This window comes from Chiloscyllium plagiosum, chromosome 20 (assembly GCF_004010195.1).
Source record: "Chiloscyllium plagiosum isolate BGI_BamShark_2017 chromosome 20, ASM401019v2, whole genome shotgun sequence".
NCBI classification, from domain to species: Eukaryota; Metazoa; Chordata; class Chondrichthyes; order Orectolobiformes; family Hemiscylliidae; genus Chiloscyllium; species Chiloscyllium plagiosum.
This window is the reverse complement of record NC_057729.1, coordinates 11,052,005-11,072,883: the sequence shown is the minus strand read 5'-3', so window position 1 is coordinate 11,072,883 and position 20,879 is coordinate 11,052,005. Positions and strand designations below refer to the sequence as shown.

General features: G+C 41.1%; 1 protein-coding gene and 1 long non-coding RNA gene across 4 annotated transcripts in view; one reads left to right on the top strand and one right to left on the bottom strand.

The window, feature by feature from the left end:
• The first annotated feature begins 430 nt into the window (after positions 1-430).
• Positions 431-20,051, top strand: LOC122560023. The gene is made up of 3 exons (XR_006314623.1): positions 431-440; positions 16,980-16,982; positions 19,965-20,051. It is a non-coding gene; the product is annotated as an uncharacterized LOC122560023 (long non-coding RNA).
• Positions 20,012-20,879, bottom strand: part of LOC122560020 (pleckstrin homology domain-containing family G member 4B-like) — a 177,331-nt gene continuing 176,463 nt past the window's right edge. For all 3 annotated transcript variants that reach the window (XM_043710177.1, XM_043710179.1, XM_043710180.1), the window contains one exon: positions 20,012-20,398. The gene's annotated coding sequence lies outside the window, so the exon portion shown is untranslated. The remainder of the gene's footprint in view (positions 20,399-20,879) is intronic.

Sequence of the window (20,879 nt, the reverse complement as noted above, 5' to 3'; positions counted from 1 at the left end):
AATCACGCTATGCTTTTCCAAATAGTCATAAATCCTATTCCTCAGAATTTGTTCCAAAATCTTGCTGACCACAGACGTAAAACTGACTGGTCTGTAATTGCCAGGGATTTCCCTAATACCCTTCTTGAAAAGAGGAACAACATGTATCTCCCTCCAAACCTCTGGTATGACCCCCATGGAGAGTGAGGAAGCAAAGATCTTTGCCAGCGGCTTAGCAACTTCTTTTCTCACTTCCCAGAGTAGCCTAGATTAAATCTGGTCTGGCACTGGGGACTTATCAATCTTAATGTTTGCCAAGATTTCCAGCAAAAAACTTCATCAATCTTGATCTGTTCAAACCCATATTGCAGCTCCTCAAAGTTCTCATTCACAACAAAGTCCCTTTCCTTAGCAGAAAATGTATTTAGGGCTTCCCCTATCTGCTCAGACTCCATGTACATGTTCTCTGTGCTATCTCTGATCAGTCCTACCTTCTCCCTGATCATTCTCTTATTCCTCACGTCTGAGTAAAATGCCTTTGGGTTCTCCCTAATCCTCCCTGCCAAGCCTTTCTCGTGCCCCCTCCTGGTTCTCCTCAGTCCATTTCTGAGCTCCTTTCTAGCAAGCCTGTAATCCTCTAAAGCTGTGCTAGATCCTTGCCTCCTCCACCTTACGTAAGCTACCTTCTTCCTTTTGATGAGAAGCTCTTCTGTTCTTGTCATCTAAGGCTCCTTAATCTTACCCCTTCTTGCGTGTGTCAGAGGAACAAATTTGTGCATCACTTGCAACAACTGCTCCTTAAACAGTCTTCATAGGTCTGTTGTGCCCTTTCTGTGGAACAATTGCTCCCAATCTGTACTTCCCAACTCCTGTCTAATAGCATCATAATTTCCTTTTCCCCAATTAAATATCTTCCCTTGGTAACTGCTCCTTTTCCTTTCTAAGGTAAATGTGAAGCAGTTGTGGTCACTGTCACCAAAGTGTTCTTCCACCGCGAGATCTGACAATTGTCCTGGCTCATTGCCAAGCACCAAATCCAAAATGGCCTCTCCCCTCATTGGCCTGTCTACATACTGAGTAAGGAAACCCTCCCGATCACATTTGACAAAAACGGCTCCATCCAAACCATCTGCACTAAGGAGGTTCCACTCAATATTGCAAAAGTTGAAGTCACCCATAACAACAATCCTGCTACATTTTTCCAAAATCTACCAGCCAATGAGTTCTTCAATCTCTCTACTGCTATTAGGGGGTCTGAGAAAACCCCCAATGAGGTGGCTGCTCCCTTGCAGTTCCTAACTTCCACCCATACTGACTCAGTAGACAAACCTTCCGCAACCATTTTCGTTTCTGTAGCTGTGATGCACTCTCTGATTAGCAATGCTACACCCCTTCCTCTTCTTCCACCCTCCCTGTTCTTTTTAAATGTTCTAAACCCTGGAACATCTAGCAACCATTCCTGCCCCTGTGAAACCCACATCTCCATTATGGCCATGACATCATAGTCCCAAGTGCTGATCCACGCTCGAAGTTCATCACTCTTATTTCTGACACTCCTTGTGTTAAACCAGACACACTTTAACCGATCCCTTTGTTCCATCACACGAATAACCTTCCCGATAGATTCACTACATCCTGTCACTTCCCCATATCTAATTAACTCCCTCTCAGATATGTAGCTCTGGTTCTCACCCTCCTGCCAAACTAGTTTAAAACTTTCCGAACCAAATGAGCAAATCTCCCACCCAGGACATTTGTGCCCCTCGAGTTCAGGTGCAACCCGTCCTTCATGTACAGGTCCCACCTTCCCCAGAAGGTACCCCAATGGTCTAAGTATCTGAAGCCCTCCGTCCTGCACCAGCTGCACAGCCACGTGTTAAGCTGAACTCACTGACTGCTCCTCACCTCACTGTCTCATGGCACTGGTAGCAAACCTGAAAACACTACTCTACTCATCCTGCACTTCAGCTTCTAACCTAGCTCTCTCCAGTCACTTTTCAGATCCTCAATCCCTTTCCTGGCTATATCATTGGTGCCGATATGTACCACGATTTCTGGCTGCCCACCCTCCCCCTTCAGAATCCTGTAAACCCGATAGGTGGCATCCCAGACCCTGGCACCAGGAAAGTAACATCCCTTCTGGGAGTCCCGTTCCTGACCACAAAATCTCCTGTCAATCCATCTCACTATTGCGTCCCCTACCACTAGCGCTTTTCTATTCTCCCCCCTTCCCTTCTGCCAGGCTCAGTGCCTGAGACCTGACAACTATGGCTTTCCCCTGGTAGGCTGTCCCCACCTGCAGTATCCAAAACGGTATACTTATTGCTGAGGGGAACGGCCACAAGGGATCCCTGCTCTGTCTGTCAGTTCCCTCTCTTCCCCCTGACTGTCACCCAGCTGTCCTTATCCTGTGCCTGAGGAGTGACCACCTCCCTGTACATCCTCTCAATTTCTCCCTTAGCCTCCCAGATGATCCGCAGTTCATCCAGCTCCAGCTCCAGGTCCCTAACTCAGTTTTCAAGGAGCTGGAGTTGGGTGAACTTCCTGCAGATGTGGTCAGCGAAGACATGTGTCGTATCTCTCACCTGCCACATTCTGCAGGAGGAACATGTTCCCGAACAATCCCATCTCTCTGTGCTAGCCCCATATCCCTCTAAACCTTTCATGTTCACGAACTTATCCAAATGTCTTTTAAGTCTGCATGTACCACTTCCTCTGGCAGCCCATTCCAAGCATGAACCATTCTCTGTGACAGTCCTCTGCCCTTATTAAATCCTTCTCTTCTAACCTTAAAAATATTACCCCTTGTTTTGAACACGCCCCACCCTAGAGAACAGAAGTCTTCATTCACCTTATCTATGCCCCTCATGATTTTATAAACCTCAATAAGGTCATCTCTCAACCACCTTTGCTCCAGTGATAGAAGTCTCTCTTTCCAGTTGACTTTATGTCACCCACCCTCCATTCCCAGCAACATCCCAGCAATGTCATCTACAAAATTCCATGCAAGGACTGCCACAAACACTATGTAGGACAAACAGCAAGAAAGTTAGCCACCAGGATACACGAACACCAGCTAGCCACAAAAAGACACGACCGTCTCTCCCTCGTAGCCCTACACACGGATGAAAAAAAACACCAATTCGACTGGGACAACACATCTATCCTGGGACAGGCTAAGCAAAGACATGCCAGAGAATTCCTAGAGGCCTGGCACTCCAACCACAACATCATAAACGAACACATAGATCTAGATACCATCTATCAACCCCTCAGAAAATGAACAGGAAATGACATCAGCACAAACCCCAGGAACCCCATCCAGGACAAACATATAAATAGAAAGCAGGAGACAACAGCTTCGCTTCACTTGGAGGTCGCCACTGATGATGTTACCTCGCCAGGTAATGAAACGTCTGGATATCAAACCTACAGCTCAGCGAGCAAAGCTACACTCTAATATTTCTGTTATGCAAATGTAACACAAATGAGGTATGTGGACTCTCTTTAATAGAAGATGTGGTGCATTTATTAGCAATAAAACTCACTTATACAGAGATTTCCTGACACAACCAGTGTCTAGAGTATGATAGTGCAAAGATCTTGTGGTCATGTGATAAGGCAAGTACCTGGATGTTATTTGCATGTTACGTTCTAAATTCCATTGGTCCTCCCACCTCCCACCATGATAGCTTCTTCATGCATAAAGAAGAATTGAGTAATCGCAGAATTAGTTATACAGAAATAGGGATTGCTTATTTGACAAGTGCAGAAGTCAATGAGTCCATATGGTATTTGTAATTTGGCCACTTCTCCAGATCTTAAGGTATTGTTCTGGAATTGTGGATTTAATCTTGGATGTATATGAGAGTATGCTGTTTATCATTGTCTGGGTGTGATTTTCACATCCATTGTGCACAGTTTGTGTATTGTACTCATCCCTTATCCAACTCCTCTGTGGTTCTCCATCCTGTCTCATGGTTTCTTCAGACCTGGGCTCACTGCTCACTTTGAAAAGCGCTGCAGGTCACCACAGGCGGGTGTGTGGGACTCTGACTTTTGTCCCACATGTAGTTTAAGTAATTCTGCATCTGCGTGCTGGTCAGAAAACACCTTCATCTTCCTTAATAAAAGCAAATTACTGCGGATGCTGGAATCTGAAACCAAAAGGTAAAATGCTGGAAAATCTCAGCAGCTCTGGCAGCACCTTCATCTTCCTTGTTTTTCAAGTGTATCCTATATTGCAGAATTTAGATGGGTGGTTTTTCGCAAGAATATTCTCACTTACCTTCCATACATGATCTCAACTGATGATAGTAACCTCATATCTAGAGGCATAATATGGTGACATGAAAATCTTAATTTGTCATCCTACACTTCGGGATGAGTAATTGAGGGGTGCAAACCATTTGCTCAGTGAGACCATTTCGTCTGGGAGATAGTATCATGAGGATGGCATATGGTTCACACCACATTTGGCTGACTGTATACAGCAGCTCCATTGTCAGCATCTTATGTATATGCAGGTGTCGGGCCTAAACCTTGCTGCTGGTGCTGCCATCCAACTGGCCAGTCTCCTTTTCGGTTCGTCTCTATTTTAGCCTCTGGCTGCGTCTTTGAAATCAGATTTCCTGCAGACGCCTTGCATACATCTCAAAATGCAGGATAGCTTCATGATGCGTGCATTTGATTTTTCTTGCCACACAGCTTAGTTACTTTTGGTCTCCTGCCGACAGAAACCAATAATATCTGCTGCACTTCATGCTTGCAGTCACTGCTATCCAGCTACAATGTGCTGAGGCAACAAATTCCTCTCCAGGCTCCAACTGTTCAGCCTCAGCAAAGTAGCATGCGCTTCCCCTGTTATGGCATTCACTGAAAAATTGATCTATTCATTCCTGTAACTTTCACCATCTAATTTCATTTGATTTACTGCTTCAGCACTTCAACGCACCACCGTGTTCCCTGGCCAACACCTCTGTCTTGGGCTTGCTGCAGTGCTCCAGCGAAGCTCAGTGCAAATTGGAAGAACAGCACCTCATTTTTCGCTTGGGGACACAGCAACCTTCCGGACTCAGTATCAAGTTCAACAATTTTAGGACTTGAGCACCTTTACCTGACACATTCCTGACACCTCACATACCAGAATTTGTCATCAGACGGACTGTTACCACACACAACCCATTGTCATCTACTAATTGTCTCCATTAGCAGCTATTTGTTCTCCTAAGCTGGTCTTTATCCACTCCTTTGTCTGTCCAACTGTTTTTCTCTCTTTTTGGACTCTATCTCTATCTCTACCTACTGTTTACACTCCCTCCTCCCCCCACACTACCTTCTGTATAAAAGCCATCCTTATCCTAGCGACATCAGTTCTGAGAGTCAATGTACCCAAAATGTTGAGTCTGATTTCTCTCCACTGATGCTGCCAGAACCGCTAAGTTTTTCCAGTAATTTCTGCTTTTGTTTCAGATTTCCAGCGTCTGCAGTTCTTTCAGTTTTTTGGTCCTTTTTTTTGCTTTATTTTATACTTAGAAGATAATACGAACCATGTATCATGGAATAACTTCTTATCTAAATGTAACAAATGATTCTCCTCACATTGGGTGGCATGGTGGCACAGTGGTTAGCACTGCTGCCTCACAGCGCCAGAGACCCGGGTTCAATTCCCGCCTCAGGCGACTGACTGTGTGGAGTTTGCACGTTCTCCCCGTGTCTGCGTGGGTTTCCTCCGGGTGCTCCGGTTTCCTCCCACAGTCCAAAGATGTGCAGGTCAGGTGAATTGGCCATGCTAAATTGCCCATAGTGTAATGTAGGGGTATGGGTGGGTTGTGCTTCGGCGGGTCGGTGTGGACTTGTTGGGCCGAAGGGCCTGTTTCCACACTGTAATGTAAAAAAAAATGAAGGTCTATGGTGGATTTATTAATAATAAAGTTAATGTTGGTGCAGAATATTGTCCAGAATTCCTTCAGACCTGGAGACCCATCCAGCAGAGGTCATGTGATAAACTTGACTAATTTGCATGTTAACTCGTAAAGGGACATCACTCTAAAGGTGATAATATTACAGCACCCATTTTGTATTCTCTGATGGGGCTTCCATCCATCTTTACATTAGCGTTGGGGTTACAAGAGCAATCAGCCAGTTGGTTCTCATACCAAAGCTAATGCACCCAGTACCAGATTTGTTTTCCAAATTAATGCTCCTATGCTTGACATCCTTCTTAGATTAAAATGCACCGGATCATTCATCAGCAATAGGTTTGAGCTAGTTGTGAATTGAACTAACTGAGGTGCTGTATTTTGAGTGGACAATGCCTATCTCTGGATCCAGCTTATGATTAAAGTTGTACTTTGCTGCCATCTGCTGGACAATTCTGACACTGTGTGTTCCTGCTGCAAATTGTAACCTTTTCACCCTCAATGTATTCATTCACACCTATGTACATTAGTCCCTTTGTACATGTGACTTCATTTTAAAGATTGAGATCCTTCTTTATAAAATGCATGATTTATATGCATTAAATTTTCAGGGAGAATTTCAAAGGACAATACATATTTCAGTAAATACTGCATATGTTGCTCCCTTTTGAGTTGAGGTAAAAACAATGACTGCAGATGCTGGAAACCAGATTCTGGATTAGTGGTGCTGGAAGAGCACAGCAGTTCAGGCTGCATCCAAGGAGCTTAGAATTCGACGTTTCGGAAGGGCTTTTGCCCGAAACGTCGATTTCGAAGCTCCTTAGATGCTGCCTGAACTGCTGTGCTCTTCCAGCACCACTAATCCAGAACCCCTTTTGAGTTGAGTTCCGCTTGCCTGGCTCAGTCTGGTATGTTGGCAACAGCCAGTGTGGCTGCTTTGCTTGAGTAGGCCAAGAAGGTTTCACCCTAACACTGTAAAGCATTTAAAACAAGTCTGACTGCACACGACGGACTTCTCGTGAGCTGGGCAACATGGAAAACCTTCACCCTTAAGACCAAGTGCATGCACATCGAAATGACTTACAGAAACACGGTTCCTGTGTTTGGCACCAATAAATGTAATTCCAGTGGCTGCGGTGTTAATGATTATTCGAGAACATGCTAATTAATGTCAAAAGGGTTCCTCACTATGAGGATTGGGAAACGTGACCCTCCTGAAAAGTTCGGAGAAATTAACATCAAAACTTTAATCTAGCTTTGGGACACGGAATGGTTGCCTCTTGCCCAACCTTCCAAAAGCTCTGGCTGGGCTTCCGAGACACTGCCCAGCGTGTCTGAAGTAAGTTTGGCAAGTAACGAATAAAATGGGGTCCTGCCAATCATGGACAGATAAAGTAGATGGCATGAGATAGGGCATGTGCGTGCCAAAATAAATATAGAATTTTATATGTTAGAGAAGTTAGCAGTAACGTTCCCAATTTTCAATGTTCGTTTGATCCGTCAGATTGGACCACAGTTTGACTGTTACTCTTATAATGCCTTGTCCTCGAGACGCTATGTTATTGCTACCCTTACAGATTCTGCTGACAGGATCTGCTGCTGGTCCTTGGTGATCTGCTGAAGGCGGTTACAAGGTGACAAAGCTCATGTATGCAGGATCAGCTCGGCGGGGTGGGGAGGCAGCTCCAATATTGTGAAGTGCCCATCTCCTAATGGACCTGCAGGAGCTGGTGCCATATCTAAAGTGCAACCAGCCCTCTCCATTTGAGTTGGAAATCCTCTTCCAGGCTGTGTAAGCAAGCTCTAAGTTTACATCTCCCCTCTTTCTGAGTTTCTGTTGGCCCAGCACAAACAAGGCATTGTAGATTCCCAGGAGAACATTTGTCCGCTATCACACAGGATTATTCAGTGGTACCAACAGGTTCAAAGAGGTTTGCGATGTGACCATCTAGACAGTGTTTCCCTTTCAGTTCTCAAGGAAGAAGGAGGAGAGGATCAATGATTCTCATTCCGACATCAACTCTCCCTTTCCTTACAGATATCCTCCAAAGTGTCCTCTCCTTAGGGACTCCAAATAGGATACCACTTTGAGAGTTTGTCTCTCAGTATCTTGGTCCCTTTAAGTTTTAGACCCAGTTTGTTTGGGTTTTGAGTTTCCTGCCTGAGGTTTTGAAACTCAGTGTCAGCTCAGCAAGTTTCTACAGAGAGAGAAAGAAAAAATTTCCAAGGTCAACCCAGAGCCTGTGATTCAGTTTCCTGGAGGTTGAAAGGACTCTCCCACTGAGCTGAGGAAACCACCTATAAACCATAATTTTTCAATGGGCAGATTATTGATGATGCTAGGGATATGGGAGAGTTCGCTCGATCAGAGAGGCAAGATTAAATTGCAATTAAATTATATGCAAATTGACAATTAAGCAGATCAATGAACTTCTCACTGCTAACAAGCAGCTTTCCTGTTTTGGTACCCTCCTCGGCAAATGGTATGCTGCATTTACTGGTCGGGGAATTGAGTACAAGATCAGGATGTTGTGTGCAGCTTTTGGTTATGTCACATTACAGGAAAAATCTGGAAGCTTTGGAGAAGGTGCAGAAATGGTTTACCAGGATGCTGCCTGGATTAGAGGGTATGAGCGATAGGAGAGGCTAGAAAAACTCCAGTTGGTTTCTCTGGAATGGCGGAGGCTGAGGACAGAATTGATAGAAGTCTAGAAAACGATGAGATGCATAGATAGGGTTGACGGTCATAATCTTTTTCCCAGAGTGGAAATATCTAATATCTGGCGGGCATGCGTTTAAGGTGAGAGGAGGAAAGTTCAAAGGAGATGTGAGGGGCAGGTTACAGAGAGGGCAGGAGGAGTCTGGAACGCACTGCCAGAGGTGGTGGCGAAGCAGATATAATTGGGGAGTTTAAGGCACTTTCGATAAGCACGTGGAATATGCAAGGAATGGAGGGATATGGACCAAGGACAGGCAGAAGGGATTAGTTTAATTTGACATCATGTTCGTGGGCTGAAGGATCTGTTCCTTTGCAGTACAGTTCTGTGTTCTATTATTGATTTAATTGATTATAGTATTGTCTGCTCTGGGAGTCTGACTAATGCCCTTTGCCCTCCCACCATCTTGCTAATCTAGGAGGCTCCATAATATTTGGCCCACAAAATGGGAATAATCCAGCTGGAGGATCTGATCAGTATAAAGTTGCTATCACTATGACATTGGATGAACATTTAATAAATGAAGAAGTCTCCTTGCTGAAGCCACTTATAGAGAACAAATCATATTTTTGCTTCTCAATTTCAGAAAGGAGCATGGATAAATTCAAAAGAACACAGAGCTAAAAAAAAAAGGCTACATTCCAAACAATGACACAAACTGTAGATGAATCTCAACATAGTGCTAAATTCAGCTATAGAAATTTCTTAAATACTGCCCACTGGATAGGGGACACATTCATCAACATAACATTAAAATCCACTGTCTGCTGTCCATGTAGAATAAAGGAGATGAGAAGATAATTCACTTGGGACCAATTGGTGCTTGTAAAGGGAATGGGATCAATATGGATGGTGAAGGAATTGTGGGTATTTTTACCAGGGAAGGTAAGGGAAGAAGATTAGATTAAAGTAAGCACCAAAAATTGGCAGAACGTTAGTGGAAATCTGACAGTATATTTGAATGTACTGAACTGAATTATTCTAGATTCCTTCATGCTTTAATAATAGTGCTAGGACAGAGCTGATATCTGTGAGAGAGAGGGATTTGAGAGGGATTCCATAGTTCTGGGTTTGGTGTACTGTGTACTTTGGTGTACTGTGTGTGAAAATTGTATGAAAACTTCCAGCAATGTCAGTACTTGACCAGGCCTGGCAAGTGACTGGTGGCTGCTTTGCGTCTTCGAAATTTCCAGAATATACACTCAAAACAAACAGATTGTCTGGACTAAAATCTTAAAAATAACAGTCCAAACAATTAGAAAGTAAATCAATTTCTACATTGCAAAAGGAAGTAAGACCTGGCTAGAATTTTGTAACAGCAGTAGCCTTCTGCATTCAGATATACAGCTATTGCTGGGTGACTGGATTAATTCCATTAGGCAACCACTGTAAAGGTTTGAATTTACTTTTTGCTGAGCAAACCACCATTTGTAGCACTGTTGATAAGCACCTCCTGATAACTGTAGCACAGTGGTTAGCGCTGCTGCCTCACAGCATCAGGGACCCAGGTTCAATTCCAGCCTCGAGCAACTGTCTGTGTGGAGTTTGCACATTCTCCCCGTGTCTGCGTGTGTTTCCTCCAAGTGCTCCAGTTTCTTCTCACAGTCCAAAGATGTGTAGGTCAGGTGGATTGGCTGTGGGAAATGCAGGGTTACAGGGATGGGGTGGGTCTGGATGGGATGCTCTTTGGAGGGTTAGTGTTGACCTAATGGGCTGAATGGTCTGCTTCCACACTGTAGGGATTCTATGACTGGGATGGTTATTGAGATACTTGCCAAAACTGTGTGAGGCAAGGAAAGAGTGATAGGTATCCCTATCATTGCTGTTGACATATACCACCATAGCAACTGCAATACATGACTGATATCCAAGCTATCGCTTTCACAACAGGGCTCCGATCAAGCAAACATTTAGATGGACAGTTCCAACTATTTGTAAAATGTAAATGCTTGTTTACACAAGAACTTAAATGAGCAGTTCATTTAAATAAGGGAATGCTCACTGAAGTGAAATGTGTATTCACATAAATATTAGTTGAAGGAATTTAAATGTATTGAATGATTTTTGCATCAATAACTACTTTCTTTGATAATCACTTTCTGAAAGGGGACTTAACCATCCCCCAAGCTTTGCCTGGGCAAGAATAGAAGTGAGTTGACAAGAAGGAAGTGCAAAATGTGGCCCCATCTGAGTGAGCAGTAAATTGATGCAAGGGTTGTAAATGGCAATGGAGGTATTCAGAAATAGGGATTTGGGAGCATGTGAGATAGGGAGATGGGATTAGGAGTGTGTGAGATAGATAGATGGGTTTGGGAGCATGTGAGATCGATAGATTGGTTTGGGAGGATGTGAGATAGGTGGATGGGTTTGGGAGGATGTGAGATCGATAGATGGGTTTGGGAGTATGTAAGATCAGTAGATGGGTTTGGGAGTATGTGAGATCGGTAGATGAGTTGGGGAGTATGTGAGATCGATAGATGGGTTTGGGTGTATGGGAGATAATTAGATTGGTTGGGGAGTATGTGAGATAGGTGGATTGGTTTGGGAGGATGTGAGATAGGTAGATTGGTTTGGGAGGTTGTGAGATAGGTAGATGAGCATAAAGTGGCATGGGCGAGCAGATACTGGGACATAGGGACCTTGAGGGGTCATGGGGATGCATCAATCCAGATAGCATGACATCTCTATGAAAGGAAAGGCATAGATGGGCAGAGTTAAGGTACCAAGGATGTGGATACAGGGGCATAGGTTGACAGAGAAGTTAGGAGGGGTCAAAGGTCAGCATGCAGTAATAGAATGTATGGGTAGGCATGGATGGAGATTGAAAAGAAAGAATTGTTGAGATTAACAGTAATGGCTGGATCTTTTGAGCTCGATGAACAATTTCCATGCTGCACGAACTAAAGTACATGACAGAACACACACTAATATAATCAATATTTCGAACTTCACACTTGCTTCATTTAGCCTGATTTGCATGAAGACTGCCACAGTTAAAATGCTTGTTATTATGCAGTTAACAAATCATCAGTTTTAATGTAACAGAGATTTGATGGATGATCCACAGTTGTTCAATTATAAAACTCAACATGTTTCTGAACATATTCCAAAGGGTTTCAAGTATTGATTTAATAAGTCTGTTGTGGTTCTGTTCGCCGAGTTGCGAATTTGTGTTGCAGATGTTTCGTCCCCTGTCTAGGTGACATCCTCAGTGCTTGGGAGCCTCCTAGTGATTTGTATCTGCCGCTTCCGGTTGTCAGTTCCAGCTGTCCGCTGCAGTGGTCGGTATATTTGGGTCCAGGTCGATGTGCTTGGAACACCCGAGCTACAAATCTTCTCACAAACTTTGAGTTAATAAGTCTGGCCACTGAAATAGATAACAGCTTTGACTCCATGCAGCTGCTTCATCTTGGAAGATTAGATACTACAACAGCTCAAATACTGTGAGACTCTCAAACTAAGAACATTCATTTTGCTGGAAGCAGAAGAGTGATGAAAAACCTACTTTTTAATGTGGTTCAATAGTTAGGAATTTTCATCAGATCTGCATTTGTTCTTTTCAAAGTACGTCTATGAATTGTCTCCTCCAGGCTCTTATTTGAGGGATTATGATTTCACCAGTGCCATATTTCCACCAGAATTCAAATTAATATTTATCATGTGAGTCTTGGACAATGACCACTCCCAAGTAATTCAACCACGTGCATTTTCATAGCTGAAACCAATCCTGTTTTCATCCAATATTCACAAGTATAGATTTTCAGTGTTGGGGCAAAGTATCACAGCCCTGAATTATTTATCGATCTTTTGAATTTTTAATGAATGCATCTTTTGGTTAAAAATGAAAAAAAAAGGAATATCTAGTCAAAGGTGGCTGAAATTGTAAACTCTGAGAATGTAATTTAGTGATTGTCTGGAAAATTCCGATATAGATTACTTTCAGTCCTGAGAGAGATAGACCATGGAATGTCACACCTAGGTAGTGTCAAGGAACATCAGATAGAGACAATTCAAACAGGAGAGATGTAATGCAAACTGGAACTGTAATCTGTTATGGTTTCAAAAGTAATGGAGGCTGATTACCACCTCAGAAGAAACCATGGCCTGCATGTTATATCCCAGATTGTGGGCATGATGTGAGGTTAAACAAATGCAGTTCTGGGCAAAAGATATTTTTGTTATCCTATTGTAGGAATACACAGCAGAAGTATTTAATAAACAACTGCAATCCTGGAATATGTGTGTGTGTGTGTGTGTGTGTTCTATTTCTACAGAACTGGAGCATGCTGCAAAGGTCAAAGCTTAAGAACAACCATGAGGAACCCTTGCAGTAACAGTTAAAAGGAAAAGTCTTTTGTCTCTTGATAATTATTGGAACAAATTGCAAGTCAAAACTTAAACAGGACAACAGCCTTTTGCTATCTTGTAGAATGAAGAATGCCAGAATCAGAAACACCAAACTGAAGGCCTCAATATTTCTTCATCTACTTCTATGGACAAGCCAAAAACTGGTTTGTATATCTTTTATCTGCCTGCTATTTCTTTCCCTCACTTCTCATTTCAAAACGATGTGGATTGTGTTTTATTATTTTTCTTCACTACTTAGTACTGACTAAATACAATCTTCTTTTATCCCAAGAAAGCCTGGTGAAATTGGTTCCTTTAAAAACTATGAATACATAGGAACTGGGAAAAATAGCAATCAGGGGAGGGATTCGTGTGTTAAGTCAAACCTCATGTGACCAATGTAAGACAGAAGGGGTTGAATAAAACATAGAGACAGATCCCCCCTTCTCATTGGGGTTGTCCCATCTAGAATCGTACAAATTGTACATCATTGCCCAAACCATTATAACACAAACAGATACTTATTAGAAGTAGTATGCTTAACGCAAATAAATTTATATCAATTTGCAACTTAGGGCCCAGTTATAACTTTGTTATTATGGATTAGAGATCTGTCACAGAAACATTGTTTAACAGAAAACGTCTTAAATGTTAAAACTAAGCAGCTACAATAAAGAACAGTCATACTAAAATTTGACACAGAATCATAGAGTTATAAAGCATGAAAACAAACCCTTCAGTCCAACCAGTCCATGCCCAACATGATCTTAAATTAAACTAGTCCCACCTGCCTACTCCTGGTCCATATCCCTCCAAACATTTTCTATTTGTGTATTTAGTTAAGTGTCTTTTAATCATTGTAACTGTGCCCACATTCCCCACTTCCTCAGGAAGGTGACTCCATATGCGAGCTACCCTCTGTGTAAAACATCTGCTCCACAGTTTGCTTTTACATCTCTGTCCTCTCACTTTAAAAATATTCCCCCTAGACAGAAAACCCCCATCATAGGGAAAAGACACTTATCATTAACCCTATCTATACCCCTCATGATTTTATAAACCTCTATAAGGTCGCTTCTCAACCTCCTACACTTATGTGAAAGAAAATCCCAGCCTGTCTTTACAATTCAAACCTTGCGTACCCCAACGTAGAGGACTCCAGTTGAAAGTCAACCCCTATAAGTGACCTCACAACATGGATCACACAAGGGATTCATTGATTGTTTTAAAGTAAAGTACAATTTTACTAACATCAACTTGATTTTTAGATTATTTGTGACTGCGCCCAATCTAACCAGAGATTTTATTTGTTGTGGAGACTCAGTAACAAGGGAGAGATTGATAAGCATTGGCAGGAAGAGACCATAAATGAAATTCTCGCACAATTAACGTGTTTGATGACTAGAGACAGTTTGAATAGGTTACTCATTGGTTGACTTCACCCAATTCTCCAGTGCACTGGGTTGAATCACATCCATCAGGACTCCAGTAACCCTTAGGGCTTGCACATGCTACATAATAGATAAAAAGGCACTGGTTAATACTTTGTTAACTCTCAAGGAATTGAACTTCCGTCCCCATTGCTCAGCAGTTTCGTATAAAATCTCCCAAAAAAAATCAGAAAAGTTTTTTAGACAAGACCTTGCTCTTTTAGAGCAACGTTTGTTATATTTTTTCCACTTAGTTCCAATTATTGATTGAATCGTGGAGGTTGGGCTAAATAACATGCCATTATCAAATAGGATTTCAATAAAGGAACTGCACTTGTCTCTTTCCAATCTGTCAATCCTGTCAATTCCTCAGATTAATGGACAGTACTTCACGCTAAAATTACACATTACTGCCCTGGTTCATTAGTAAAAGTAGCTCAAACAAGAGTAAACATTTTTCAAACTTTATTTAACCCATTTTCACACACAAATCTTTTTATTGTTTTTTTACTTACTTTGAGTTCCTTTGTCTCACTCAATGCTTAATTTTGCACAAGTCAAAAAAATGACATGCACGTTTTGCATCACAGAATATCGACTTTGTTCTTTAATTATTATACATGGAACTGGATTATGGGACTCTTTTTCACATCCTTGCTGCAAAGGTTGAAACATTGATTATGTATAAATTTCGCATTCTCTCTCTTTGGAAAATATCTGGCTGCTGGAGGTTGTTTCTGTCTCATATCTACATCCATGTTGGTCTTCACAATTAATCAATCAATCCTCTTGCCATCCATTACTCCTCGCTGAATATGATTCCTTCCCAAACTGCAGAGGATCGAGTGCCAGGAAACCATTATCTCTTGAAAGAAAAAGTCATCGAGTCATCCAGCATGGAAACAGAGCCTCTTGTAAGGATCAGGAGCAAATAGTTTCAGGGACAGTGTGTGTGCAGACACACTCAGCCCAGAATTACTTCAGACCAGTATCTCAATGCACAGGTAAAACAGGCTTAAAGCACAAGATTAAACAAATAGCATTCTTGCCTCTACAGCAGAAAGCTTTCAGTTCATCTTCTAATCCAGAGAAACTTGAACACTAGATCTTTACTGGCAAGCAAGTGCTACACTTTTGGAGCAGCTATCTTTCAGAGGAGAATAAATTGAAGCATCATCTGTTCTTTCAGCTGAATACTGTTATGAAGATGTGGGTGTACTGTACCTTTAAGAGAGTTAAAAGCAAGCAGAATGACCTGACAGCACCAATTGTTCTGAATAATATACAATGTAACATATGATCCAGTTACTGGGGTAGCTAGGGTAGCTGGTTGCCTGGAGACAAAAACAGATTCGAATTAGGCCAATCAGTTTAAATTATATCCCCCAAAATATACCAAACTCCAATCCAGTTTGCATTGAATATATTGACAATCTTAAAAGACAATGACACAATCTGATGCTTTAGGGGTATAAGACCAGGGAAAAATGAACAATTGGGAGGAGAATTGCCAAGCTACCAGCATGTAAAGACTGTCCGAAAAATAGCGCTATTAAAGGTACCTTTATCGATCATTCACCTGTGAAGCAGAATCTCCAAGAAGAAAAGAAGATAGGAATACAGTGAAGAACCGATAGCTGCATGGTTTTGAGATAAGAAGTTTTGTTTTGTAAAATATAATCGGGATTTTTATCAGACCAGTTTTGCAGAAGGGAAAGTAAAAGATAGGTTAGAGATACTAGTTGTAAATAGTCGCTAGTTAATTATTCTCTGTTATTCTTTAAGAAATAAATTTGTTAATTTTTACTTCAAATAGTTCTTGGCCTCTCGAATTTTCACAGAATACTGCACTGGATAAATCTTTTCTGTGTTGCTGGTTTAAATTAGGCAGGAGGGTTTACCCCGTGTTGTAACAGTACAACAGATCCCGTTATTAACTAGATTCCAAGCGATGTCAATACAAAGGTAAGTGAAAATCCTTTTCTTGATAAAAGGTTACTTTACAGAATGTAGAATTATAACTCCTTCCCATTAACCAGGCATTCCAGCACTCTCTTTTCACACTCATTTGATCAATTAAAACAATGGTACGAAATTAGACAGGCAACAGCACCTTATAGGAAACTGGACCTAAGACTGAAATCTCAAAGGAAACTCAATGATTTAACTTCAAATGTGGCTCCTGAAGGATGTAAGGTGTTACACACCAATCACAGAAGCCCTGAAGTATACTGGGACACCCTGGTGCTGCCATAACCAAACTCCGATTGAATATTTTCTTAACCAACTTGTTCAGAAATACTCTGATACACCTCTGAAATAGGTAGGACTTGAAGCCAGGCCTCCTGGCTCAGAAGTACAGACATTACAACTGTGGCACAAGGGCTAATATTCCTTTTTTTCCATTTTAAATACGCCCAATTGGACCAAATTGAGAAGCAACAGCCCTTTAAAGGAGCAAAAGACCCTCTTTATACTCCATCTATTTAATCAATCAAGCCATATTAAATTTAATAAATATGAGGTACTGCATTTTGGAAAGATAAATCAGAGCAGGACTTATACACTTAATGGTAAGATCCTAGGGAGTGAAGCTGAACAAACAGACATTGAAGTGCAGGTTCATAATTTCTTGAAAATGGAGTCGCAGGTAGATAGGATAGTGGTCAGAGTATTGAGTAGAGGAGTGGGGAGATCATGTTGCAGCTGTACAGGATATTGGTTAGGCCACTTTTGGAATATTGTGTGCAATTCTGGTCTCCTTCCTATTGGAAGGATGTTGTGAAACTTGGAAGGGTCCAGAAAAGATTTTGAAGGGTGTTGCCAGGATTGAAGGACTTGAGCTATAGGGAGAGGTTGAATAGGCTGCGCTGTTTTCCCTGGAGCGTCGGAGGCTGAGGGGTGACTTAATAGAGGTTTATAAAATCATGAGGGCCATGGATAGGGTAAAAAGGTCTTTTCCCTGGGGTGGTGGAGTCCAGAACTAGAGGGCATAGGTTTAGGGTGAGATGGAAAAGATAGAAAAGGGACCTAACAGGCAACTTTTTTCATGCAGAGGATGGTGTGTGTATGGAATGCGCTGCCAGAGGAAGTGGTGGTGGCTGGTACAGGTAAAGCATTTAAAAGGCATCTGAATGAATAGGAAGGGTTTAGAGGGATATGGGACAAGTGCTGGCAAATGGGACGAGATTGGGTTGGGATATCTGGTCGGCATGGGTGAGTTGGACCAAAGGGTCTGTTTCCATGCTGTACATCTCTATGACTCTATGACTAAGTGTAAGCAGTTGCTTTTTGTGAGTGCTCACAGTTGTTAGAAGAACAGTGGTGTTATCCCATCTTGGTCAGTATTTATCCCTAAACTAAGTAATGATCTGATTTCTGTTTGTGGAACCTCGTGGTGTTAAGTTTGGCTGTTGTCTTCAAATTTTCAAAACTATTGGCTGCATGAGTCCCAGAGTTATGAAACTGCAGCACAAGGGGCAAAATTCCATCTTATACCATTTTAACTGGAACCAATTGAACAAAATTGAGATGCAACAGCCCCTTAAAGGAGCACAGTCCTTAGACAGAATGTTTCATCTTTAAGTAATTTTAGCTTCATTCTATTGTGACTTCAATGCTAACTACTGAGGTACAAGATTTTGAAAGTTTAACATCCATTTTTGCTGGCATACTAATTCTAAAGTGTATCAGAAAATTACAACACATCTGATAAGCAGCACCTGCACCACAAGCAACATTTTTACATATTTATGTATTCCTTAGGCATTTGCCTCTACACAATAATTTAGTAAACTCAATTTAATTCAAATGCATTTTCATCAAATGCGTTGAAGGAATCCGACAGCTCTGGGACCATTTGATGTTCCAGTACCATTAATCTCAATGAACACTCATAACGTCTGCTGTCTCCAGGTTCGTTTGCAACTGAACGATTCATTTTCGAAGAGAAACACAAATGGGACACTGCTTCCAATACCAAATGGCTTGAATTAAACCTTTAATACATTTTCAGTTGCGTAGCAACAATATTACAGTCTGCTTGGAATGGAAATTACTCAGTAACTCCAGAAAATCTGGCAGATATTAACATGCTAATGCTAGTTTACATGAAAAAGATGCATCTAAGAGTTGTCTTTGAGTCTACTTGTTAACTTTTTGTGCAAAGTTGACTTGAGTACAAAGTGATATACCCTTCACTCCTTTTTTGGTAAAATTAGGGGAAATTATACCACAGGATATTAATCATTACCTCAATATTTTTCAGATAATATTGTGATTCAAATAACTCAAGGACAAAAGGATATTTCATAGACATTTGGAATAATGTAGATCAAGAGTACTGACTGAATTGTATTGCACAGCAAACACTCCTAGTTTCTGATGGAACCCTGGTGCTCAGTTGCTAGTTTGGTCTTCCAGTTCATTTTCCACTATCAGCTGATTTGCTGAAGTTAGTGCACCCAACAATGTAAGAGATGGAAAATGGTGGCAGTAGATCCAAGCTGCAGTGTTGCCTGAGTAATGGCCTCAAATTTTGGCATTCATGTTTTCAAAATACTTTGCTCATTTCTAAAACCTATCTTTTGGCCTAGGCATTGCTGCTTATACAATCATCTTATACTTAAGCTCAGAGGTCCTTCAAAACTTTAATGCCCTTCATCACCATAGCAATGTCTATGCCAGGAATGCCATAATTCTTATGCCCAGCAATGTTGGAATGCAAAAAAAAAGGTAAATACCCAATATGATTTTTTTTTCCATAATTTGATGACACCTACTCAAAATAGGGTTAAAATCCTAGAAGTTTCAGAAAAATTAACTTATGGATTGATTTCCTACCTAAGTCGACTAAGATGATGGACCCAGTGTTTTTCTACCAGAGAATCCTGCTAAGCTGTGTTGTGTACCCAGGAGTGAGTTGGTCGTGTCAAATTTAGGCAAAAATTAAAAAAGATTAACCAGTGTGTGGCATTATCCACCAAATAATAACCATAATCAGTTTTTAAACTGTCTAGGAACTAATTTCAAGTTTCAGTTGAAATTTCAAGATGGATTTAGTTCCAGTTGGAGTGTATAAGACACTCATGTAATCAAATGCAAGCTGAGTATGTGTTGTCTGATATCAAGTCTCTGAAGACAGCAGTATAAGTCAGGGTGCTGGTTCTATATCATTCTATAGACACTTGTGGTTGATCTCAAGCATAAATTACATTAGGAAAATATATTTAAAGATCAGACCATGTTAGAAGAGCATAAAAAAATGACAAATTGGGGCCAAAGTATCATTAACATTAATAAAATCCATGGTTCTTTTTAATATTATAAAGATGTAAAAATGGGAAACGTTAAGTACTGACATCTTAACTAACATCATCTGCATTTCACAACAATGATGAGATTAAAGCTAATAGATATGCAATAGAAAGCAATAGTACAATATACAAATTAATATTAATTGATCATTTTGATGCATATTAAAATATACTTATATATGATTTAATAGTTAAATGAATATGTTACATTGCCCTCCCCCTTTAGACTTGTTCATAGTGCTATTTTCTCCAAAGTCATTCCGTCCTTTGCTGGAGCTTATGATCTGAAACTTATGGAGCCACACTAGGGCTAGAAAACATGTCTAAATGCTGATGTTACAGGTTCATGTATCGTGGAGAGCGTGCAGAAAGCTCGCAGTACTTGACCATAGGGATAGGTGTTCCCTCTTTATCGCGATGACCTTGTGAAATACCACGGCTGACACTTATGTCACAACCACCTGAGAATAATGAGGATTTTTCGGCAAAAAAAATCTGCTACAGAGCAGCATCTGTTTTCCAGTTTAAGTGAAAACAACAATCTGTCAGGACAAAGCCCAGATGGCACAGCAACCTCTTGCAAATCTGTAGCTTGTTGCAACGTGAACTGGAATCACATTTCAGAGCTCAGAAGCAGTTGGAATACCAACAGTGACCCTCCTTCAGCAGTGATTCATTGATTCTCAGGCCTGGGAAAATAATGAGATTAAAATTATACACTAATTATATACTACCACTGTATAGTATGTACACTACAATCACTTCCAAGATATGACCATCCTTTTAACTAAAATGATGGGGTGCATCCTCTGGCACATGCATGGATACATGAGAATGACATTCTGATACGCACTGACTCCTCACACTCAATGATAAAGTTGAGGCTAAGATCAATAACCCCTTTTTTCAGAAAACAAGATTATTGTCATATGTCTAACCCCATTTAGAATGCAGGAAGTCTTCACATTGTTATCCATGCAGAATCATTGGATTATACAGTGTTGAAGGAGATTATTTTCCCATTATAGCCATTCCAGTTTTTTTGAAAGAGCTATCAAATTATTCAGACTTGTCCCTTTCATCAGGCATTCTTTTTCTCTCTTTTTATGTATGTGTCCACTTCCTTTTAGAAACTTTCTATTGAATATCTTTCCTCGGTGGCTCAGTGGT